The 26232-nt window shown below is 39.4% G+C and overlaps 1 protein-coding gene and 1 non-coding gene across 17 annotated transcripts in view; both read right to left on the bottom strand.

The window, feature by feature from the left end:
* The window catches only part of DTNA (dystrobrevin alpha), a 319072-nt gene that overhangs the window by 243625 nt on the left and 49215 nt on the right, over positions 1-26232 (bottom strand). For all 16 annotated transcript variants that reach the window (XM_027526043.1, XM_027526045.1, XM_027526044.1 and 13 more), the window contains exon 2: positions 1654-1783. The gene's annotated coding sequence lies outside the window, so the exon portion shown is untranslated. The remainder of the gene's footprint in view (positions 1-1653; positions 1784-26232) is intronic.
* Positions 18534-18605, bottom strand: TRNAY-GUA. Its single transcript has one exon. It is a non-coding gene; the product is annotated as a tRNA-Tyr (tRNA).

The following is a 26232-nucleotide window of genomic DNA, read 5'->3' on the forward strand; positions in this document are numbered from 1 at the left end:
AAGATTGAGAAGCTAAAATGAGGATAATAAATCAACCTGGAAATTAGTAGCAGCAGAATGTCACAGGTATCAGCATCATAGGTCTCAAGGGACAGAGAGAAGAAGTGATGTCATGTGTACGCTCAGCTGCTTAGTCATGTCTGACTCTTTGCAACCCCATGAACTCTCCACCAGGCTCCTCTCTCTATGGGAGTTCCCAGGCAAGAAAACTGGAGTAGGTGGCCATTTCCTTCTCCAGGGGATCTTCCCAAGCCAGGGATTGAACCCAAGTCTCCTGTGGCTCCTGCAGCAGCTCACAGTTCAAGGTCATCGGGAAAAACTAGAGGCAACAAAGGATGGGTTTGAAAGCTGGAAAAAAGCTTCTAGGGGTCAGCCCCGAAAGAACCAGCAGAATACGAGTAGGGCAAGGAATGGATGTGAAGTTAAAAACATGCATAGACTGGAACAATGCAAAGTAGAGAGTGCAGCAAGTTAATAAGTTTTCCATTTTCATTTTCTCCTCCAGAGTAATGTTACACTAGGCAAATTGATTTACTGATACTTTTTAAGGGCATTAAATTTAGCTCCTGGGAACTGCATTCAACAAACATCTTGTAAATAAATGAAATCACCATTTTAGTTCCACATATGACCTCAATAAACCAAATTTACACGCCCTTAAATGATGAGACAATAACCCGCCTTCTCTTTGAAGTTTAATAAAATGTATAAAGGAGGTATTGCTGTCTTTTTGGATTAGATTTAGACAGTGGTCAATGTTCTGTCAGTGGCATTGTTTTATTCAGAACAGTGAACAGTCGTACATTCTGATGTTCTGGAAATCCCCATTCTTTTTTTTTTTTTCTTTAATAGAAAATTATTTAATTAGTATACATGTGTGAAAACAGGACTCAGGAAGAGGTGGAAAAAGCCACACACAATTTCCTCAACAAGACCACCACTCAATTCCTCTCTTTCCCTCCATTCTGCTGCAAAACTGACAACACGTTTTGCAGACTAATGGTAAGGCACCGATTTGTACGAGCTCGTCTTTTGTAATGTGGAAGGGTAATTATGTATGGTGGTGGTATAAAAATATTTATCCATCCATTTCATGGCCAGGCAAAACAAAGTTTAATGTGAGCACATGGGAAGTTTGAAGACCACACCTAACTTAAACCATGTCCTACTTTAATTTAAGCAATACGAGATCTCCCTCTGAGCAGCCTCTGAATTGTAAACCTTATCTCAGACTTGGACTTGTAATGATTAAACTGTCATTACCACCATCAAATTCTTTTCTCATTTACATCATTAAAGCTTAGTCTTGTCTCATTTTGGCTCATTACTCTGATGTGAAACACTATTATATATTAAAAAATAGATGGCCTATAGAATAGAATGAAGCATTATTGCGTTTGCTTAATAGAAACCAGGAAGAAATGTCAAGGTCATCTCTGTACCTCACACCTTGTCGTTCATATGGCTTCTGTTAATAAAAAAAAAAGTAACCAAAAGGCACAGAAGTGAAGTCTTTCACTATGCAGCACCCCACTAAAAGTATAAAATGCTGGCCATAATGAACCCCATTTTCTTCTCACGCAAAGAAAAGAAACACTTTAAGGGGAAATAGTTCAAAGTCCATCTTAAATTCCTTGACTCAGACTCACTCACCTAAAATTCAATGAAGAAACAGCATGAACTTTCCAAAACCATCTATCTTCTTTTCTTTGAAACTGCAGTCAATTCTGGCATTTAAAGACTTCCCAAGTGTTTCATCCAGGGACTTGTAAATCTCACTTATCTGCAATAAGAAAACACACTTTTATTTAGCTAAGTAACTCACACTTACATGTTTATTACAGAAACAGAATGAGCAGATCTAGAACATATGGTGTTTTACAAATCCCTTCATCCACTAAGAATGACTTGTAATACTCAACTCAGAATTTTGGTTCTCAATTGCTATAATAAATGTTTAGAAAAATAGACATTTGTGCCAAAAGTCATTTTACAGATGAAGATGGGGAGGTCCAGAGGGTAAAGTGAGCGTCCAAGATTAAGCAGCTGGTTAGTAACAGAGTGGGCTTCCCTGGTGACTCCTGCCTGCCAATTCAGGAGACATAGATTCCATCCCTGGGTTGGAAGGTTCCCTGGAGAAGGAAATGACAACCCACTCCAGTATTCTTGCCTGGGAAATCCCATGGCCAGAGGAGCCTGGCGGGCTACAGTCCATGAGGTCATAAAGAGTTGGACACGACTTAGTGACTGAGCTCTAGCACGCAGTAACAGAGTAGGCTTTTGGGTTCCTAATATTGCCTTTTGTTTTTGGTTTATTTAAAACCCAGAAATGGGAAAACAGAGAATCTCCTGTGTTTCCCAAGTTGGTAAATTTCTAGAATACTGTGTCACCACAATTTCTACTAAACCCAAGGAAACTAGAGTTGAGGGCAGAGTCCTCAGACCAGCATCCACTCTGATGGTAGATGCAGGCGTAGGCTATCACAGAGGCACCCTGATGTTCCTGATCCACAGGCTTTACAGTACTGCGTAGCAATGACATAGAGAAAATAGTTCAGAATACGGTCTGTTGGTGTTTTTTAACAAAGCGGAACGATTTTCATCATCTTGCCTTCAGAGAAAATTCACAGAGGAGAAGAGAAAGAGAGGCTCCAGGTCAAACTCGGCAATTTGCCCAAGAGGCCCTGCCCTGCTGGATGAAAGTGACCAGATGCTTTACCCATCACCTCCCTTCAGCTAGTCTTTCCCACCTTTCTGTCTCCACCCCCCCACCTTTCCCACTTTCTTCCTCTCACCAGCCCTCAAGCTGGATGTTACTATTCCATGTCCTAGGTGGCTTGAAGGAGCAGAAATTTGAAGCTCAGGAAATCCTATGTTCAGATGAAGGAAAAGATGGGGAGAAGGGAGATCACAGCAAATAAAGCAGAGGTTTCTGATGACAGTGGAGCTGGGAAAGGAAGGGAGAGGAGCCTGGCTCTGCACCCCGGCTGGTGGGAGTGGCCTCTGTCTCCAGCCCCATCCTTCACTTTCCTCGCCAAGCTCTCTCCTTTGGCTCAGGTTATCTAAAATGATGGCAATCATTATGTTGCTCAGATAAAGAGGCCGTGTGAAAGGACCTACAGGCAGGCTCATATTTCACAGCTTAACTGGGATCTGTGACTTCAGTGGACGTTGCTGTTTGGATGACATCTTGATTATGAGCGAGCTTCAGCTTTTGCTGTTCCTTCTCTACCAGGAAGGGGTCTCCATCTCAGCCTGCATCTCACAGGCAGTGACGGAAACCAGTTATCTGGTAGGCAGCTCCTTCTCTACCGCTCTCGGCTTCTGTCACCCAGGACCACTTCCGAGGATCCGGAACTAACTACCACAGTTCTTTCTAGTCTTGATCTGAGGGTGCCCGCCTCCCAAACTGCCACTGAACGAAAGGCATCAATCTTCCCCTCTCTTCTCCCTGCAGCCTGGTGGACACTCGCATAGCAAAACCTCACATGAACCTTGATTAGGAACAGAAAATAATACCTTTCTCACTTTAAATTCTCATTTAATTCTACTTTAGCTATCAAATTCTAGTTTGACCATGTGACTTGAGGTTAAAATTAGCATCATGGGATAAAATAGAGTTCTGTCTCCTTCATCTGGCTCCCTGAAGACCATCAGTATGTTGCTTGGAGGCTGGAGTCAATTTAGTACCACTGAGTACAAGACAAAGAAGTACAGTAAGTCCCTACATACAAATGAGTTCTGTTCTGACAGCATGTTCATAAGTCCAACAAAGTTAGCCTGGGTACCCAACTAACACAACCAGCTCTATAGTGCTATGCTGTGCTTAGTCACTCAGTCGTGTCCGACTCTTTGCGACCCCATGGACTGTAGCCCACCAGGCTCATCTGTCCTTGAGATTTTCCAGGCAAGAATACTGGAGTGAGTAGCCACTTCTCCAGGGGATCTTCCCAACCCATGGATCAAACCTGAATCTCTTGTGTCTCTTGCATTGGCAGGCAGATTCTTTACCACTGAGCCACCTGGGAAGCCTGTTACCATATACAATTGCTATAATTTTTCTTCTCTGTAAGAATATGTGCAAATTGTGGGCAGGGACAGTCTTGTTTATTTCTTAATCATCTTTAGCACGTCATCTTTAATGGTGAATAATACTCTTCACTAAATGTACGTTCAGTTGAGGGGGGAACAACTAGCAAATATGAAGCTCAGTGTTTTCCCAATTGTTCCTACACCGACTTGCGGTATAAACTTAATTAGATCATTTCACCAGATTATTCGTTACTGGTCTAAGAACATTAAAGTAGCTTAGGAAGCTACAGTAAAGTGGATTTGGGATTGTGGCCCTTGGACTAAATTCAGAATCACCTCAGACACAAGGCTACTAGATGAGAGTCAGGGAGGAGCCTGTGGATATGGGCCTTTCTGGATGCCTTAACGCTGGAGACAGAATTAGTGCTCAGGGATGGATACTCATGCACCCTCTCTGTTCCAAGGATTTGTTCTTGTTGACACATAGTTCAGCCTGAGAACCGGGAAGATTTTGGATGTCTGCACATATTTCCTATTAAGGGCATAGATTGCTGCTTCAAGCTCTGAGGATAAAGAGGCTGTAACACTGGGTCAGTCTAGCCAATCTGATCTGGTGTAGCCCCCTCACAGAAGGGAAAATCCCAGCAGAGATTCTGGTCCCCAAGGGAATTACCTTTAAGACTGGCTGTATCTGCTTGTTGCTGTGCAGATATTTCATTTCTGTGAAGTTTTGAAGTCTTTCTTTTTTTTTTTTTTTAATTTGGGCTATATAATTGCTTTACAATGTTGTTGGTTTTTGCCATACATCAGGCTTCCCTGGTGGCTCAGCTGGTAAAGAATCCACCTGCAATGTAGGAGACCTGAGTTCGATTCCTGGGGTGGGAAAATCCGCTGGAGGAGGCAGGGCAACCCACTCCAGTATTCTTGCCTGGAGAATCCCCATGGACAGAGCAGCCTGGAGGGCTACAGTCCCTGGGGTTACAAAGAGTCGGACACAACTGAGCGACTAAGCACAGCACAGCTGCCATACGTCATGAAGTCTTTTTTTTTTTTAAAGCTTTTTATTTTGTATTGGAGCACAGCTGATTAACAATGTTGTGATAGTTTCAGGTGAATAGTGAAGGGAGTCAGTCATACATACACATGTATCCATTCTCCCCCAAACTCCCTTTCCATCTAGGCTGCCACAGACCATGAAGTGGAGTTACACGTGCTATACAGTACTTCCTTGTTGGTTATCCATTTTAAACACAGCAGTGTGCACATGTCTATCCCAAACTCCCCATCCATCCCTTCCCCTCCCCGGCCCTGTATCTTCCCCTCAACAACCGTAAGTTCCTTCTCTAAGTCTGTGAGTCTGTTTCTGTTTTGTAAATAAGCTCATTTGAATCATTTCTTTTTAGATTCCACATTTAAGAAATGTCACACGCTGTTTCGCCTCTGTCTGACTTACTTGACTCGGTATGACAATCCCCAGGTCCATCCATGTTGCTTCAGAGGTTTTGAAGTCTTTGGCCAAATAACCAGGGAAATGAATTTAATCTCAAGAGGCAGTCGTGTATCTAACCTCTGGCTGTCAGATAATAACCCAATGATGGCAGACACATGGGCTGTCTTTCACGATTCTAAAACTCTAGATGACAGTGCACAGGGAAAGTAGAGTGATTGCCTGGAGAAGGCACTGGCGACCCACTCCAGTGCTCTTGCCTGGAAACTTCCATGGATGGAGGAGCCTGGTAGGCTGCAGTCCATGGGATCACTGAGTTGGACAAGACTGAGCGACTTCATTTTCACTTTTCACTTTCATGCATTGGAGAAGGAAATGGCAACCCACTCCAGTGCTCTTGCCTGGAGAATCCCAGGGACGGGGAAGCCTGGTGGGCTGCTGTCTATGGGGTCGCACAGAGTCGGACACGACTGAAGCGACTTAGCGGCAGCAGAGTGACTGCCTGCTTCACCTCTAAGTCACCTACTTCATTATCCCTACAACAGGGGTCCCTAACCACTAGGATCTAACGCCTGATGATCTGGGGTGGAGCTGATGTAATAATAATACAAATAAAGTGCACAATAAATATAACGTGCTTGAATCATCCCCAAACTACCCCTCCCCCCAAACCCTAGTCTGTGGAAACACTGTCTTCCATGAACCTGGTCTCTGGTGCCAAAAAGATTGGGGACTGCCGCCTACAACACGTAACAGAGATTGCAAGAGGATATTTGAGCAAATAGAAGACGGTAGCACTGTTCCGTTTCCCTCTTGATATTTCACCAACAAACAGGGATTCAAAAAACTCACACTTCATCAGGGAGGTTAAAGTAAGATAAAGCAGTGAGAGTAAGAGTATTTAGATGAAATGGCTGTCAGCAGAGTAGACATCTACATTTTGCAGTGAATATGGAATTTTTTTCCCAGCAGAGAGCCGGAGGCCTGCTGACATTTAGGAACCTTTAAGAAAAAAGGTATGCTTGTCAGCATCAGTTCAGGCGGGTATTCAGTCAACTGTTTTCAAGGTGCTGAGAAGGAAGAAGGTGGTTTAGAAAGGATTTCTTAGCTCTGTTCCTTACACCGCGTGTTTGCGTTTTTCAGAAGGACTGCCTTTGTGTCTCTATCTGCAGCATCTCACTGTAGCTCAGGCAGTTGCTCACCCAGATGATATTTGCATTTTAAAAGAACATCTTCCCTTTGTGTTTAACCATTTGTACTGCACCTGGGCAGGCCCTGCACAGAGGAGCTCTGTTGTGGAGAACTCACTTAAGTACCCATCATTTTTTCTTTTTCAAAATAATAAATGTAAAAATAATTAGCTCTATATGAAGTATTAGAAGTATTTATGAAGAAGCAAGTTTAAGGAAAAAAAATGAATCAAGAGATGGCTGGGCACTTAAATAGCTCTTTAAATAATCAAAGTAACTTTACTTTTAGGAGGTATGGAAAATGTAATAAATTATAAAAATGAATAACATCCATATTCCACTAGTGAGAGGCAATCCCTATGAAGATTTTCTACATTTACTTCCAATTATCTATACATATGTGTACACACACACATGATTTTTAATGAAATTGAGGGATTCTAAAGTGAAAGTGAAAGTCGCTCAGTCGTGTCCGACTCTTTGTGACTTCATGAACTTTACAGTCCATGGAATTCTCCAGGTCAGAATACTGGAGTGGGTAGCTGTTCCCTTCTCCAGGGGATTTTCCCAAACCAGGGATGGAACCCAGGTCTCCCACACTGCAGGTGGATTCTTTACTGGCTGAGCCACTAGGGAAGCCCCAGGGATTCTAAGAGATAGATAATTTTATTTCAAGTTTTGTTTTTGTCTCTGTTGTTAGTGAGCCACACATATTCAGCATAAATAAATGCTACACAAATTTTTTCTGGCTATGAAATTTTTTATAAAACTTGCTAATTAAAGAATATGACATATGAAGGTTTGGGACATCCCAAGTCAGCAAATGCTTCTTTGGTTTACTCATGTGCTTTATATACACTCATACGCAAAGAAGTATAAGGCAGTATATTATTTTATTTCAGTATAAGGCAGTAGGTTTATTTTATAATAGTCCTTACTTTGTTATTATTTTATAATAGTCCAAAGTAATAGTCACTTACTTTGTTATAATAGAAATCTCTATTGTACAAAACCCGTGTATCCTAAAATATCAGAAAAATAAGTCATTTTTTTTTCAGAATATATTTTTAGAGTGAGTAATTCTCTCAATCTGTAAGCTTTAAAAAAAAATACAATCATGAGACCACGATTAAGTGGTCTCATTAACTTACACTCTTACTAAACGGAATTATCTCAAAAGTTTTCTTTAATGAAAATCTCTTTTTATGAACAATATGCAAGTAAACCGAGTACACACAAAAACTACCCCCTAGTGACGACCTCATTAAACTTTTAAGCAAGTTGAACTTAATTCCAAGTAAGGCAGCACGATGAACAGATTTTCGCTGACCAGGAAAAAAAGTGTTTATCTATGCTCAGCCTTTTGTCTCTTGCATCTCAAGACATAAAATTGATCAAAAAGAATTAAATTGAACTTTGGGTGTTAAATCAGAATGACAGAGATTTATCCAATTAATTTTTAAAAAGACAAAATTTTAATTAGCCACATGTGGGTATCTGATAGATTCTACTGAAATTTCCCTGGTGATATGTGACCATCAATATTTTGCTCTGAATTTATGTTCACTCATTTGCTAAAGTTCTGCACACTTTTTAGAAATTAATGATGCACTGTGCTTTGATATGTGTCTGATTTTACCGTGATATAAAGATCCAGCCAGAATAGAAGACAGGAAGGAAGGAAGAAGGAAGGAAAGAAGTCATGAAACTGGATACAGGGGGAGGGAAAGCCAAATAAAAAAAAAGATTTCCTACGACATTTCCTATGACCTTTACTAGTTCCATTAGTAACAATGTTTAAAAGAGAGATGGATGAAAATGAGAATACATGTCTCCAGGAGGAGTTCCACACCTCCCCAAATATCACAAATTAAATGTTTGCACTATGGAGACAGAATTCCACATTGTTAAACATTAATCTTCTCTAATACACATAAATCCTAACCATAAAGCTCAGGCTCCTAAAATCACATGTCTGCAAACACGGCAGTTATTTGGACACAATTTCAGCGACGAATTTTTTTGGGGGGGCTTATAATATATCTCATGTATCTTGTTTCCTCAGGAAAAAATATTTATGTGCAAAATACAGAGAGTGTTTTCTTGGACAAAGAAGCGCTTTTTCTGGAAACCATAAAGAAATGGAAGGATCTGATTCTGGGAGCCAGTTCAGGCCTTGCCCTTCGGTGGTGCTCTCTGACCTTGACTGATGACCTTGAATGTGCCACATGCCCTATTAACCACCTGAGGACAACAGAGAGCCTGACTGATTTTCATCTGACTCAGAAAAGAGGAGTGTCTTCTTAAAAAATGAAAATAAAAGATAGAGCATTTAATGAGGTATCATTCATCTCCATGACACTTTGGAGTTAAAAAAAAATGATACTATGGCCTGCATCATATTTACTCAAACTTTTTCTCTTGAAGACCCTAAAGAGCTTGTGACTATGTGTGTTATATCTATCAATATTTACTTTATTAGGAATTGACTTAGAAATTTAAAAAAATTATTCATAAATGTGTTTACATAACAGTGATAAACCTCTTTAAATGTAACATCAATAACATATTTTTAAAAAGGAAATATTTCCCAAAACTAAAAACAATTTAGTGAGAAGTAGGGCATGCTTTTACATTTTGGGAAAACTTTATTTTCTGGCTTCATAGAAAGATGATAGCTGGGTTTTCATATCTGCTTCTGCTTTCAATCTATTGCAATATGTTGTTTTGGTTGAAGAATATGAAGACACTCCAAACTTAGGCAGATGTGCAGTTTGGAATAGAGTATTTTTATAGCCTTTCAGACAGTTGTGGCTATTTTTCTTTGATATGACTGAAACTCAAGTGTTGCTCCTTAAAGGTGAGTTGCTTCATGAAATCTGAAACCATATCAATGAACTTGGCATAATCCATTACACCAAATACCATGCTGTTGTTATCATTTTTTTGTTGTTTGTTTTTTTAACTTTCTTTGCATGGTAGTAAAGAAGATGATTACTAACCAGTACAGTTTGGTGCCATTGCCTTGATTTGTAATAAAATCCCACCGGTTTTATCCACCATTGCTGTTTTGTCATCTGTGCAATTGTCTACACAGTCAAGACGGCAAGTAATATGTTAGAGTTATTATTAAAATAGTTTTGACCTCAAAGACCCCAACAAAGTGTCTAGGAGACTTCACTTTGAGAACCACTGGCCTAAAAGGACGAGAATATAGTAAGGAGCTTGAGCGAAGGCTCTAAGGTTGGGCAGAGTGGTGATAACGCTCACCTTATTACTGATTTCATCTCCATGAAATACTTAGTGAGTCATCCACTTTTCCCACACCCTCTAAAATAGGAATAGCAACAGATCTTCCCTCCAAGAGGTGTTACAAGAATTAAAGGAGACCCCTCAGCACAGTGACTGACACATGGTAGTCTCAACCAATATTAACTATGAGTACTAATATTTATATTATCGCTTCGCTTTGAGATCAAGAAGCAACGGTTTGAGTAACTCAGAATGTCAGCTGTGTTTGCTGGCATTTGTTTATGCTGCACCAATCTAAATTTAGTTCTGCATTTCCTCTGTTGAGGACAAGCTACATGCAGATATGTATATTTTCCAACCAAGTTGAGTACAGAGATTGATAGCTTGCCCTTCATGGGCTGATTTTTCAAATCCTCATGTAGTCAATCACGAGAAAGATTTCTCAGTAGTTAGTTATGACAAATGTGAGAGGAGATTTTGATGGGGATCCATGATCTCTGAGTCCCTGATCTGCCACCTGCCACAGCCACGTGGGGAAACAGGGTATTACCAGTAGGTTACACTATGATCAGAAAGTCAGATCACAAGGAATCACGGGAATCCCATTTGCCTAAGGTCTGGAACCAACACTTTAGCAATGTCTTTCCTACAACACTTGCTCTTGTCCTAATCTCAGTCCTCCAAATTTTACCACTTTGTAGAGAAAACTGAATTCAAGTAAATAATCTCTAAGGAAAAAAGGGGGAACGTCTGTATTTATCTCAATAAAGGGTGAGGTGTGCACAGGCACACGTAAAAACATGTATGCTGCATTCTCACCAACAGGAATTTGGCAGAGACTCTTGAGTGTTGGAAAACTCTAAGCCCATAAATTCATCTAATATCAATAAATGGGGGGGAAACGTGGGTATTAGTGAAGGAGACCCAGGGACATTCTACCTGCCTATTTTACTCTTAGGAATATGCTTTACCGCTTCAAAGATGTATGCTTTCTCTTATTTTCCTTGTAATTATAAGAGGATCACTTTTGATATTTACCTGAGTAGAACAGAAAAAATCTAAAATGAAACAGCTCTTAACAACAAGAAATCAATGATACAAGCTTGACTATAAGCAGCACATGCTATTTGGTCTCAATGTGGGAAAAAAATCATAGGGTGTTAGTGATGGAACTGAAATGAAGTGGGCCCTGTTGAAAGCGAGCAGCACCTTCTGGTTGTCCCACGTACAACCATGGACTAAGGACGGTCATATCTTCTTATTTTCATATTCAGGATGGAAATCCAGATTTTTACAAGAAATGCTGTTAGGTAACTGAATTTAGGCTTCCCTGGTGGCTCAATGGTGAAGAATCCACCTGCCAATTCAGGAGATGAGAGTTCCATCCCTGGGTCCGGAAGATCCCCTGGAGAAGGTACTGGCTACCCACTCCAGTGTTCTTGCCTCAGAAATCACCTGGATAGAGGATCCTGGCAGTCCATGCGGTCGCAAAAGAGTCGGACCCGACTTGGCGACTAAAAACAATAAAAAAACACGTTGGCAGGATTTCAGGCTACCATATTTTGGATTTCTCCAAAGACACAATTTCATTTCCCTTCCATTTAATGGATCAATATACAGTGCCCTCCACTCATCTCTGTCACCACTCACTGGTTTGCAAGGGTGGGAACAGCGGACAGAGAGGAGCCTTGATCGCCCTCTGGTGGTTACAATGTGCCATAACAGTTAGCTGAACACTCCACTCTTTTTCATTGAAAACTTTCATATTTTGGAAATTCCCTAAAATCAATAAAGCGGACTTTAGCTATTTTATATGATATATGAACCACGTGGTAATTTTACTGTTAGATCATATTCGACTCTGGGATAATGGGCGACAGAAAGAAGGAGTAGGGAAATCTGAGTAAAGACTTAACACAGAATGCACAAGGGTTTCAGATCTAGCCACCAGGAGAAGAATCTAAAAAAGTTGTGCTCTAACAAAAGGCAGGGCAAGCAGTTCAAGCTGCTGGATGAAAGGTATATATTGTGCTGTATGTTTACAGATGAATGCAATGTGAAGCATCATCTTATCCACTGGCTAGAGTTGTACTTCGTAGTTACCACCTAATTTGATCCCTGTTTTAAGAATTTGATAGTAATTTTCATTTATTAATTAATGGAGAACACATTATATCCTTTTGCTTTAGAAGCTGAACTTGAAGAAAGCATTTTTAGGGTGGGGAAGGAGATACATTAATTTTGAAAAAATTAAACAGAATTTCAAATAGCTCGGTAATACGGAACTAATACAGGTTCCTGAGAAAGTTGAAAACTAGATCCCGTGACAGCCTTGTTTCACTTGGATGCCCACGTTATCTTAAAACCCTGTTCCCGAGTATTATATGCCTCTAGCTCAAATGTCAACTTTCAAGGATGGTTCCCTCTGTGTATTCATTTCCTCGCTGGTTTGCCCCTCCTTGACACACTCAGATAATTTAATGAACTGAAATACAATTGCTTTTAGAAGCTCAGTACTTCATTATACTTTTGTTTTAAAAACAGTTTTTGAGTTGAGAGGATGTCAGCAAAACCAAGCAAAAGAATGTGGCTGTTGTCACAAGGTCAGCTTTTCAGAAGCTGGAGGCAGCTGCTATTGGCGTGCTGTCAAGCAATCACCCGGGGGGCAGCGGGCAACGGCAGGGCCATGAATCAGCAGTTCTGACAACACTAAATACGGTAACCCATTAATGTGCAAGGTAACAGGTACACATGCCGCTTCAGAGAGCGCTGGAGGGGGGAAATATTTCATTTCTCAGGTTTAATTAGAAGGAAATCCAGGTAGGTGTGATTAAAGCTCCGATGTGAGATCCCGTGTGTGTTCCTGGGTGTGCCTGCATTGGGATCTGGATTGCCATATTTATCCAAATGGATTTCTTCTGTGGAGAAAAAGATTCAGATGGAGAGCTGAAATGTCAGAAGCTTGGTATTTCAAATGGGATACTCTTGAGCTCAAGAGGGGGTCATGTTTTAGGCTGTTCAATCCAAGAGCCACTTGTGACCATTGAGCGGTTCACGTGTGCCCCATCCAGATGAAGACGGGTTGGACGTGTAAGACACACACTGGAGTCCAGAGATACAGAACAAAAAATAATGAACCGTTTCTCGTTGATAACTTCTACTGCTTACATGTTAAAATGATAGTATTTCTGATATATTGGACTATGTGGAATATATTTATACTAATTTCATCTGTTTCTTTTTATTTCTTAATGGGGCTACTAGACAATTGAAAATGACACATGTACCTTGCACTACATTTCAACTGGACAATGCTGCTTGAGAAGATATTTGATTTGATCTCCTTCCAGTCTCTTTCATACAGATACACAAAGTGAAAGTCAAAGTGAAGTCGCTCAGTCGTGTCCGACTCTTTGCAACCCCATGGACTGTAGCCTACTAGGCTCCTCCATCCATGGGATTTTCCAGGCAAGAGTACTGGAGTGGGTTCCTTCTCCAAGGGATCTTCCCAACCCTGGGATCAAACCCACATCTCCTGCATTGTAGGCAGATGCTTTTACCGTCTGAGCCACCAGGGAAGTCACAGATACACAAACACACACACACATATACACATACACACATGCAAGGGATAAGGAGGGCGTCACGGTAGTGGGTCATTTAATAATGACAAGCTTCAAAGTTCTATTCGAGGTGTTGGTATGGAGATCTAGACTAAAGAATCGTACAACGTAACTCAAAGCACTGGAAGATATACTACCTTAAATCACCAATTGACCTCAACTTTAGATCCGGGGTTAAAGAGCATTTGTCATAGTTCATTTAATTATGGTCACTTTACTAAGATTGAAAGGGACAGCCAAAGATGCTGAAAATGTTTTTCCTCTCATCACTCTTTTTTTTTTTTTTTTTGCCATGCTATGCAGCATATGGGATTTTAGCTTCCAGACCAGGGAATGAACCCGTGCCCTCTGCAATGGGAGAGCACAGTCTGGACCACTGGACCACCAGGAAGTTCCTTCTCATCACTCTTACAGAAGAACGAAATGACCTCTGTAGAAATGAACTGGTTGTACCTTCCTGATCTGTTTTAGACATAGACACTCTCAAGAAGGATTTGACTATGATTGTCCAAACTGGATCATAACACATTGGCCTATAGAACTCTGACTTAATAAGGATTTTATTAAAAGCAAAATCCAGACTTTGAGGACTTTGGAGGCCTCAAATCAAACAGATGCCAATTTGGGGTTCCAAAGTCATTCATCTCTTACCCTTAAATTCTTCTTTAATCCATTTTAACTTCAACTATCGAGTTTATTTTTAATAAACACAGCTGGAAAACAAAGAGCTGAGCAGAGGGTTCATCGATGGTAGATGGGCCAGTGTGAAAGACTGTCCAAGGGTCTTTTCTAGTAATAAAAGGTGGTGGTGTTCTTGGTTCTTGAACTTGTTGGAAGAAAGGGTGAAGTTCCTTAAATGTTTCTTCATTTAAAGCTATGCAATGTCTCCTTTTCTTCTCAAATAAACAACCTAATTTTGTCCTTCAAATTTAGAAACTGAGACAGGTTTCTGGGGAGACTTCTATTGGAGAATGGCTCATTATACACCCCTAACATCTCTTTCTAGTATTCTTCTTTCCCTAAACTGATAATATACAAAATTTTGTTGTTGTTTAGTTGCTAAGTTGTGTCTGACTCTTTGCGACCCCATGAACTGTAGCCCACCCGGCTCCTCTGTCCCTGGAATTTTCAGGGCAAGAATATTGGAGGGGGGTTGCCATTTCCTTCTCCAGGGGATCTTCCCAACACAGGGATCAAACCCGTATCTCCTGTAGCTCCTGAGTTTTAGCTGATTCTTTACCACTGAGCCACTGGGGAAGCCCATACAAAATTTAGTGCATTCATTCTAAGTTACAGAAATGTTTTAAAGGAAATCAATACATTTATATTTTAATAATTTTTCGGATATTTTTCATATGCATGCTTTCTTACTTTAAAAAGTTGAATGTTACATTAAGTGGTAAAATATGAACACTTTCACAAGAGATCAAAACTAGACAAATACTTTTGCCACCCATTTGGGTTAATTTTTAAAAAATATTCCCAGTTTGGACAGTGAAAGGAACCGGATTCATACCACATTTAACTTTCTGACAACTGCATTTTTAAAATCTAAGTTCTTGACAAGTGTTTCTGAGCAATATTAAAAAAAAACTGACTATATTTGGAAAGCATGCAAAAGCAAGAAAAGTTTGGGCAAGCTAGGAGAAGCTTTGTAGCATTTGTAGCATAGCAATCTTATATAATCTGATACCAATGGTTGGGATTTAGAAGATGTTAAGACCACAGGTGTGGGAAGATTATATAAAAGAGGCTGACTTAGCTTTTAGATAACTGCATTACAGTGTTAAAACACTTCACCATCTAATAGTTAGAATTTACTCTTGCTTTTATTTTACATTTTATTACCAAGAAACATAACAAAAATAAGGATTCCTATATATTCTAAGATATCATGGGTTTACTCTTTCAGAGAAACCAAATAAAGAAAAACCACCATCCAGTCAAGGCTATAATTTTTCCAGTAGTAGTCATGTATGGATGTGAGAGTTGGACTATAAAGAAAGCCGAGCACCAAAGAATTGATGCTTTTGAACTGTGGTGTTGGAGAAGACTCTTGAGAGTCCCTTGGACTATAAGGAGATCCAACCAGTTTATCCTAAAGATCAGTCCTGAGTGTTCATTGGAAGGACTGATGTTGAAGCCGAAACTCCAATACTTTGGCCACCTGATGTGAAGAGCTGACTCATTTCAAAAGACCTTGGTACTGGGGAAGATTGAAGGCAGGAGAAGGGCACGACAGAGGATGAGATGGTTGGATGGCATCACCAACTCGATGGATATGAGTTTTGGTAAACTCTGGGAGTTGGTGATGGACAGGGAGGCCTGGTGTGCTGTGGTCCATGGGGTCGCAAAGAGTTGGACACAACTGAGCGACTGAACTGAACCGAACACCATTGACAGCAGCTGTGACATTTGTAAAATATGGTTTGGGAAAACTGGCAGGGCTTGGAAGACTTCAACATGGGGGTTAAAAGCAACCTCAGATTGCTCTCTGACCTGGAAGCACAGAAGAAAGGAGTTAATGGAGACTGACAGCTTATCTCAAGTCCTTTTAGTATGGCCTTGCCATTATCAGAGGAAGAAAAAGGACACGATTCTCAGACAGCAAAGGTAAGATGAGCCCCTCTGTTCTCCTAAATGTGATTCTTAGCGAGAGATAAAACTGAAAGTATATAGCTTTCAAAGAAGATATGGTGTATTTAATAGAATGTTACCCAGTCATATAAATAATGAAATATTGCCATTTGCAGGAACATGGATGAACAAAGAGATCATCATACTAAGTGTGACAAACATCATATGATATCATTTATATGTGGAATCTTAAAAAACAATACAAATTTTATTTACAAAATAGAAATAGATTCACAGTCATAGAAAATAAACTTGTGGATAAATCAGGGATTATCATATACATACTACTATATATAAAATAGAATAACCACAAGGACACAGCACAGGGAACTCTATTCAATATCTTGTAATAACCTATAATGGTAAGGGATATGAGAAAGAATATATAGAGAGATACATTATTTTATGTTACCTATCTGTATAACTGAATCACTTTTGCTGTACACCTGAAACATTGTCAATCAACTGCATTTCAATAAAACAAACAAAAACAGAGTATATAGCTTTCACTGGCTTCACCATGATGAACTGCTTTAATGAATGACTTACTTCACCTTTTCTAGAATTGACAGTCTGTGTTTAGCAACTAAAATTGGAAATGAACTCATGACTGAGATATGTCTAATTAAAGAAATAAAAGGAATTTATAACTACAGCTTTATAAAAGGAATTTATTAACTGTTTAAAAATTTGACAATGATATAAAGCCATTCTGTAATGCGATTCCTTAAAGCACAGAATTAAGGTCAAGGCCATCAAGTCCATTTGTATAACTTAGTTCTTTCATCTGCAGCAAGAGAAACAGTCAACAATTAAATATGACTGTGAGCATGTGCATAAGCACACGTGCATGTGTGCACAAGTGTGTGTAGGGTGTTTGTGTGAAGCATCCATTGTCTGCTCGCTTAAGGACAGAATGGAAAGTTGATAGGTTTAAGAAGAAGGTAAGTTGACAACTTAATTTTTTTGTATATATAAATATTGACTTTTTCCCCAGAGAGTCTATCTACTCCATAGCACATTTTAAAGACACGTGGAAAGACTGGCCTATTCACACTCCAACAAAATAAGAGTTTTATTGTATTCAAATGCACCAAGTTCTTAGAGAAATACTCAGGCAATCTAACTTTCAGAAAAATTTACCTATTAGAATTTATTAATAATAATAGTATACTTATTAATATTTATTAATAGCAATAGTACTTATAGGAAAGAGAATACAATTTAACCAGAGTAGTGACCCTTTGAATATTTTTAGAAATTAACTGTGAAAAATTTCTATGATAAAACATGAAAATATAAGGGAAAAAACAGCTGAACTGGCAAAACGCACAAGTCTGTTTCTATATCTAAGAGTTTAAGAAGGGGACGACAGAGGATGAGATGGCTGGATGGCATCACCGACTCGACGGACGTGAGTCTGAGTGAACTCCGGGAGATGGTGATGGGCAGGGAGGCCTGGCGTGCTGTGATTCATGGGGTCGCAAAGAGTCCGACACGACTGAGCGACTGAACCGAACTGAACGGATAGTTGATTTACAGTGTTTTAGGTATACACCAAAGTGATTCAGCTCTATATATTATATATATATATATAATATATATATATATTCTTCTTCAGATTCTTTTCTATTATAGATTATTACAAGATACTAAACTTACAGATCTCTGTGCCATACAGTAGGTCCTTACTGTTTCTCTGTTTTACACAGAGTAGTGTGTATCAGTTAACCCCAAATCTCTAATTTATCCATCCCCTCCTTTCCCTGGTAAACCTAAGCTTGTTTTCTCAGTCTGTGAGTATTTCTGTTTTGTTAATAAGTTCATTTGTATCATTTTTTAGATTCCACATTTAAGTGGTATCATTTGTCTTCTCCGTCTCACTTAGTATGATCATCTCTGAGTCCATCCATGTTTGCTGCAAATGGCATTATTTCATTCTTTTTTATGGCTGAGTAATATTCCATTATATATATATATATATATATATATATATTCACACACATATACATATGTGTATATATATAATCAACACCCTCTTTATCCATTCATTTGTTGACGGACACTTAGGTTACCTTCATGTCTTGGCTATTGTAAACAGTACTACTATGAACACTGGGGTACATGTATCTTTTCAATTAGAACTTTTACCTTTTCTGGATATATGCCCAGGAGTGGGATTGCTGGATCATATGGTAACTTTACTTTTAGTTTTCTAAAGTGAAGTTTCTCAGTCGTGTCTGACTCTTTGTGACCCCGTGGACTCTAGGCCTACCAAGCTCCTCAGTCCATGGAATTTTCCAGGCAAGAGTACTGACTGGAGTGGGTTGCCATATCCTTCTCCAGGCCATCTTCCCAACCCAGGGATCGAACCTGGGTTTCCTGCACTACAGGCAGACGCTTTACCATCTGAGCCACCAGGGAAGGGGCTTAGTTTTCTAAGGAACTTCTATACTATTATCCATGAAGAAGGAAATGGCAAACCACTCCAGCATCCCTGCCTGGAAAATCCCACGGACAGAGGAGCCTGGTGGGCTGCAGTCCATGGGGTCGCAAAGAGTTGGGCATGACTGAGCAACTAACACACACATACTCTTCTCCATAGTGTTTGTACCAATTTACATTCGTACAGAGTCATTTCCTAAGTGAAAATATCCTCCCTGTCAATTCACAGCAGCTCTGTTGTATCAGCTATTTGAGAATATCGAGCTGGAAGATCACTGTCCAATCACAAAAAGAAAATTATGTACACCAACCAGGTGAATGACTGAGGCCACCCAAGCCCATAACTAAGTCCACAGTCCCTTGCCGAGCCACCTCCCTAACCCAGACTTCCTCTCTGTGTAACACTCCAAATGCTGGTGTTAGAAAATACCTGAAACAGCCTCTAATACCTGACAAGGAAAGTCCTCCAACCCTTTTACACAGTTTCAGATAAAACTCAAACAGCATTAGCAAGTCTATATAAGTGCAAACTGAAGTGGCCAATGTACCTGAAGACATGTTATCATGGGTATTTAGTTCAAAACTATTTGGAATTCCAGCATGGATTCCACAGTGGTACTTTAAAATTCCTTAGGGTTATGTGGTTTTTCCTTGTCCTTTTATTCAAACAAACCATTAATTCACTGGAGAGAATCAAGCCTCATCTACAGCACTCGCCATGAAGACAATCAGGAAACACCTCCAACATTCTCTGTGAATCACAGAGCCTGCCAGAAGTGCAACTAGTGTGCCTAGAAAATGCAGCAGTAATCACTAGAAATGCTAGCTGTAAATCTAGGCAGAGAGCTATAAAAGTGAAAAGGTAAGGCCGGGAAGAATTTTATTTTTAGCAATCAACAAGTAGGAAGCTTACTCTTATTTTCGTCTTTTCTGATAGAATATAATTATAAGAATATACAAAAAGCATAAGTAAAGGTAGAGTACAGAAATGATCATGGGGGTATACAGTGTCAAGAACTTTACACGTGAAACCCTTAATGACATATTATCCACTTATGGGGTTTGGATGTAAATCCTGGACTCTTGTAAGGAACAATATTTTTTAGAGGAACAGTTCTAGATTCAGGCTTAATCATTTAAAAAAAATTAATTGCTCTGCTTGACAATGTGGGTCATTAGAAAGTACCAAAATAAGGTTATTCTTATCCATTTTCAGAAAACATATTCAGCATTTATGTATTTATTATGAGCACTACAGCTCATGGTACAAAATTATGAACTCTGGAAAATACAATAATAAATTGGACCTGGACTCTGTCCCCAGTAGCATAGAGGTCTTGTAGAGTAATAAAGACACTACTCATTACTCAGACTCATGAAGGAATCACCTGTAATGCAGCATCAAAAGCACCAAGAGCCAGAGGAGAGAGGCACTTACGGTATTTGGATTTAAGAGGATGAATAAAACTGGAAGAGATTGGTCCAGTTGTGGGCCATCACTAAGAAATGTCATTTGAAGGTAGCACTGGACTTCCCTGGTGGTCCAGTGGTTAAGAATCCACCCGCCAGTGCAGGGGACATGGGTTGGATCCCTGCTCTGGGAAGATTCCCCGTGCCTGGGGCAGCTGAGACTGTGCGCCACAGCTACAGAGACTGCAAGCCCAGATCCCGTGCTCCCAACAAGAGAAGCCGCTGCAATGAGAAGCGCACACACTGCAACATGAGGAGCCCGCATGCAGCAACAAGACCCAAGCACAGCCATGAATAAATTAATATTTTTAAAAAGACATAGCATGGTGCCTGGTGCTTAGAAAAATAAACGTAGCATGGCTCCCTCTACATGCTGGTGCTTATGAACACTTATAGGATTAATAAATGAATGAATAAAAAGATATTGGAGGGATGAAGGGGCACAGTGCCTGGCACACACCAGTTATCGACAGACGATTCTTGAACTGAAGTGCAGAATTAGAGGAAGGACATTTTAGTCAAGGGAATAAGCGAACATTGGAGCATCTAGGACAGTGGGCAGGATTATGTAGGGGAAACAAATAGGAACGGGGCTTCAGAACATTGGGGCTGGACCTAGAGATGATCTCATTAAGTGTAGTAAGTCAGGCAGAGGAAGGCAAATATCAGATGATAATGCTTCTAGGTGGAATCTAAAATATGACACGAACCTATCTATGAAACAGAAACAGACCCACAAACACAGAAAACAATATGTTGGGATGTATTTAATACATATTTAATACATTGGGATAACGTATACATACTACTATATATGGGGCTTCCCAGGCGGCACTAGTGGTAAATAACCTGCCTGCCAAAGCAGGAGACATGAGACACAGGTTCGATCCCCGGGTTGGGAAGATCCCCTGGAGGAGGGCATGGCCACCCACTCCAGTATTCTTGCCTGGAGAATTCCCATAGACAGAGGAGCCTGGCGGGCTACAGTCCATAAGGTTGCAAAGAGTTGGACACGACTGAAGCGACTTAGCATGCATGCACACACTACTATATTTAAGACAGATAAACAAGGACCTATTGTATAGCACTGGGAAATCTACTCAATATCTTGTAGTAATCTATAATGCAAAAGAATCTGAAAAATGATATATCTATAACACATATATGTGAGTGGGCATGTATAACTAAATCATTTTACTATACACCTGAAGCTAACACATTATAAATCAACTATATTTCAACTTAAAAAAAAAAAAAGAAGGAAAATATCCACCAAACCAAAAACAGCAACAAAAAAGCATGGGGCTAAATCATACAGAATCTAGTCAAGGTGGCTGGATGGTATTAGATGAATGACCACTGACAGTTTCACAGCTACTACAAGACACAGTCCAAACTCCTTGACCTAAATCCCAGGGCTTTCTGAGATCTGGTGCCTTCCCACGTCTCCAGCTTTCTCTGTTACTCCACTCTCCATTCATACAGGACTTTATTCAGTTCCTCAATAAATAGCATTTTTTTTCATCTCCTAGTACTACATGTATTTTTCCTTCTGGTAATCTTTCCATTTTTGTCCTTCTTCTGCCCCCTCTGTCTGGCTAACTCTTACCCCTAGGTCTCAGCTTTACCATCACTTCTTCCAGGAAGCCTACCTGCTCTCTGGACCAGGCTGGCTCCCACTTCTATGCTGTCCCTTTGATCCTGTACCTCACCTGGTGCCTTATTGTAACTGCCTGTCCATTGTCAGTCTCCTCTGTTTGTGGTAGGCTCTTCCAATACAGAGACCTTGTATCTGGGAGCTGTAGTCCCAGGACTTAGCTCAATTTCTACAATACTCATTAAATGAATTTGTTGAGTGAATGAAACCGTCAAGTCCAGACATGAGTGCTAGGAATGTTCATCTGACTGGAGTATATCCCATATTATTGGATCAGGGGAACTCAGGCTTTAAAAAATAAAAGTGGCTGGCCATGGTGTATGGTCATTAAAATGTCATAAAAATTCAATAGCATATATATGCGTTAGTATACTGTATTTATGTTTTTCCTTCTGGCTAATGAGTTGCCAGTCCAGGTTCGATGCACGATACTGGATGCTTGGGGCTGGTGCACTGGGACGGCCCAGAGGGATGGTATGGGGAGGGAGGAGGGAGGAGGGTTCGGGATGGGGAACACATGTATACCTGTGGCGGATTCATTTTGATATTTGGCAAAACTAATACAATTATGTAAAGTTTAAAAATAAAATAAAATTAGAAAAAAAAAAAAGAATTCTAAAACACACACACACACACACACACAAAAATTCAATAGCAACAATGAACATTGACTGCTTACCATGCCAAGCATTGTGTTAATTACTTTCTAAGCATTATCTCATTAGTCCTCAGAGTGGTCTTGTGAGGAAGGCAATAAGGAAATGAAATCATAAATACAATTTTGCATAAAAAAATCTGACCACTTTACAAAAACACTGTACTATTTGTAGTTCTTGCTACCACAGCTCCCAAGATAATATATGAAATATCTAAAGAGAATTGGGAGGTACCTGCATAAAGACAGATTAGAAAATACAGAGTATTAAAAAGAAGATCTGAAGTGTAAAAGCTTTGAATGATCTGGAAAAGATAATAACAAACTTATCCACTGGAAATTCCCTGAAACTTCAGAAAGGTTTAAGACCCATAAGAATGTATTCAATATTATGAGGACTAGGTTGAAAATGGAATGCAATTTTTAAACATTCTAATGACTCATAAATCCTGGAGTTGTAATAAATTACTAATGGACATTAGGATTTAGAGGCAAATTCTTAATCTGATAGTAAGAAGAATAACTACATTCTTTCATAACACATCTCCTGGTATCACTGTAACAGAAGGAAAAAAAAAAACATGTTTTTAACAGACCCAAGAGTCTGATTCAATGCACTAACTTTGTGCTCTTTACTGACAATAGAACAGATATTCATAAATACTCAATTGTAGCAGCTTTTTCATGTAGGCCTGGTAAAGTGTCTGTCTCCAAACTCTATAAATATTCACTGAATACTAGGAGTGACCAGGAGTGCCACAGGCTAAGTAAGAACCTGAATTTTCATTCTATTTTGAGGTAGAGACATTGGCTCCAAACCCCAAAGATGATTAAGAGGATCTAAAAAGGAAAGAGCATCTAATTACCACCATTACTATAAAAAGACCGTGTCCCAAGGGCAGTGCAGGAGCAGAGCAGGTGTGCACAAGTGGGGAAAACAACACACACCCACACACCTCTTTCACTGTTTTCTCTTGACTCATGGAACTGGACCTTCACCCTTGACATAGAATGAAGAGTTCATCTGACTCAGTTTTTCTGCTTGTAGTTCATTTTTAGTGCTTTGGCAGTAAATTCAGGTGCTTGGAAGGTCGACTTCTCTTCAAACACTTTGCTTTTAGGACGCGAGGATGTTCGCTTTGTGTTCCAAGGGCCAGAATACAATGTAATCTGAGATTTGGCTTGGCTGTGCTGGGCAGTGGGGAATCTTTTAAAAAATGTAAGACTCATTTGACTCTCAAATTCTCCTGTGTAATTAACCTTATCTAAAACTTTGAGCCTTGCACCCTACTTTTTTTTTTTTTTTTTTGGAAGAGTGAGAAATACCAGTTTTGAGATAAGTGAAGTAATCAAATACCTGACTGGATTTATAAAGAGCGCCGTGGAATCTGAAAGCAAACTTTATGTGATTTTTATATTCCTAGCCTACCTTCACATACAAGCTAGTGTCAAGACAACAAAGTCAATTTACAAGATTTTTCAATTTCCTATGGTTGCTTTGGATTACTTACAGCATAATCTTGGAGTAAGGTATCTACATGACAGGAAAGAGCAGGGGAAAAACAAAGAAATGTCTTTAAAGAGTATTGGAAAAGTGTTTTTATACACAATGGGACATTTGTCAAAGAGAAAAGTAAAGACTATCACATCAGATACAAAATGAAAATGCGAGATTATAAACATCCATGTGCTTGGCAGAAACGAGCAAAAACTTCTTTGTAGAAGTCACACTTAGTCTCTGAGTTTGTTCTCTCCAAAGATCAATAGGCCATCAAAGAATTTTATCCATGGATTTGTAGCACTAACAGCACATTTTGGGTAAAAATTATTCAAATTACTTAAAATGGAAACATTTCACACAGGTAAAAGTCACTGCCAGAAGAATCCCAGAAATGAGGCTCTATCTTTAGAGACAGGGAACCTACTGGATGTATTTCACTGATTGTGTGTATAACATCCATGAAAGAAGTCTGCTAAAGATTCACAGCCATTCTTACATATGCGAAGAAGCCAATTTGCAGACTCATCAATTCCTAAGATCATAATATACCTTTGCCCAGATTGTCTTAAAAGCTGATGGATAAACACTGACATAGCCCCCCTAACTTGTCTGGGAAATCACTATGATGTGCATATTCAAGATGATAAATACAGACAGAGATAAATTTGCAAGCCAAGAACTAATGAGAAATGGAGGACAGCAGAACAGAATTCAGGAGCATCATATTTCCAGTCCTCGGTACAGAGCCTTCTTATCTCCAAAGAAATTCTAATAAAGGCCTGGGCCATTACAACTGACTCTGAAATAGGAGAACACTAGCTTCAAGGATAAAGATTAAACACTATTACCATATTTGGATTACTTCCTAAGACATTAAATTGAAAAATTATACCAAAACACATAGTACCACGTTAAGAAGATACTAAAGATGGTCCAAAATTTACCTTTAAAAAGTTTTTATGGGTAAAATATTTGGACCCCAAAGATACATTCACACACACATATAAACACACACAAAAATAAAAAGTCCTCCACTTTAATTATGTAATTTGTCTAATTAATTTCTTGAAGACAAAGAGAAACGGAATTAGAACATAGTCTAGAGTGAGTTTTGAAGAACCTCAAGAATTTGGCCAAACTTTAAATGTCAATTATTTGACTGATCTTTAAGCATATCTTCCGTGTTGGGATAAAACTTCTAAAAATATCTGAAAGGAGCAAAACTAAATATTTTGAAAGGTCTACATTGAGTAAGGAAAGTGAAAGTGTTAGTCGCTCAGTTGTGTCCAACTCTTTGCGACCCATGTACTATATAGCCTGCCAGGCTCCTCTGGCCATAGGATTCTCCAGGCAAGAATACTGCCATTCTCTTCTCCAGGGCATCTTCCCAGCCCAGGGATCAAACCCGTGTCTCCTGCATTACAGGCAGATTCTTTACTGTCTCAGCCACCAGTAGTATAGTCTTTGTAAGGGCATTTCAAAGAGAATAAGCATTCAGAACAGAACCAGAAAATTCGATTGCTGCCAATGTCCTTCTGCTCCAATCTCCCTCTTACCCAAAACATGTGTTTCAAGTCCTTCCATCTATTCTGCCTCCATCTTGTTCTAAACCACTGCCGGTTTAGTCATTTTATTTGGATGATTTGAAATAGCCTCCTTTGGTAACCATAAGTTTATTTTCTATGTCTCTGAGACAATATCTGTTTTGTAAATAAGTTCATTTGTATCATTTTTTTTACATTCCAAATATAAGCAATATCATATGACATTTGTCTTTTTCTGTCTGACTTACTTCACTGAGTACAATAATCTCTAGGCTCACCCATGTTGCTGCAAACGGCATTGCTTCATTCTTTTTTAATGGCTGAGTAATATTTCGTATGTATAAAAGGAGAAGGAGAGGAGGAGGAGGAGCTAATTAAGAGTGTGGGATTAAAATATACACACTACTATATTTAAATAACCAACAAGGGAACTAAACGTAATATCTTTAATGACCTATAATGGAAAGAATCAAAAAAGAACATATATGCTTATATGTATAACTGAAACACTTTGCTGGACACGTGAAACTAACACAACATTGTAAATCAACTATGTTTTAATAAGAATTAAAAATAATACAAATGAAATAGCTTCCTAGACTTTCTACTTCCACTCTTATTCCAATTCATTCTTCACAGAAAGTAGGAATGCTCTCTTAAAGTGAACATATGATCACATCAATCCTTTTCCTTCAGGATCCTTCTCACTGGCTTTTCATTGTGCCTGCAGAAAAGAGCAAAAAGGCTGAACATATTACAGGCACCTTGATTGGTACAGT

This window comes from Bos indicus x Bos taurus, chromosome 24 (assembly GCF_003369695.1).
Source record: "Bos indicus x Bos taurus breed Angus x Brahman F1 hybrid chromosome 24, Bos_hybrid_MaternalHap_v2.0, whole genome shotgun sequence".
NCBI lineage: Eukaryota > Metazoa > Chordata > Mammalia > Artiodactyla > Bovidae > Bos > Bos indicus x Bos taurus.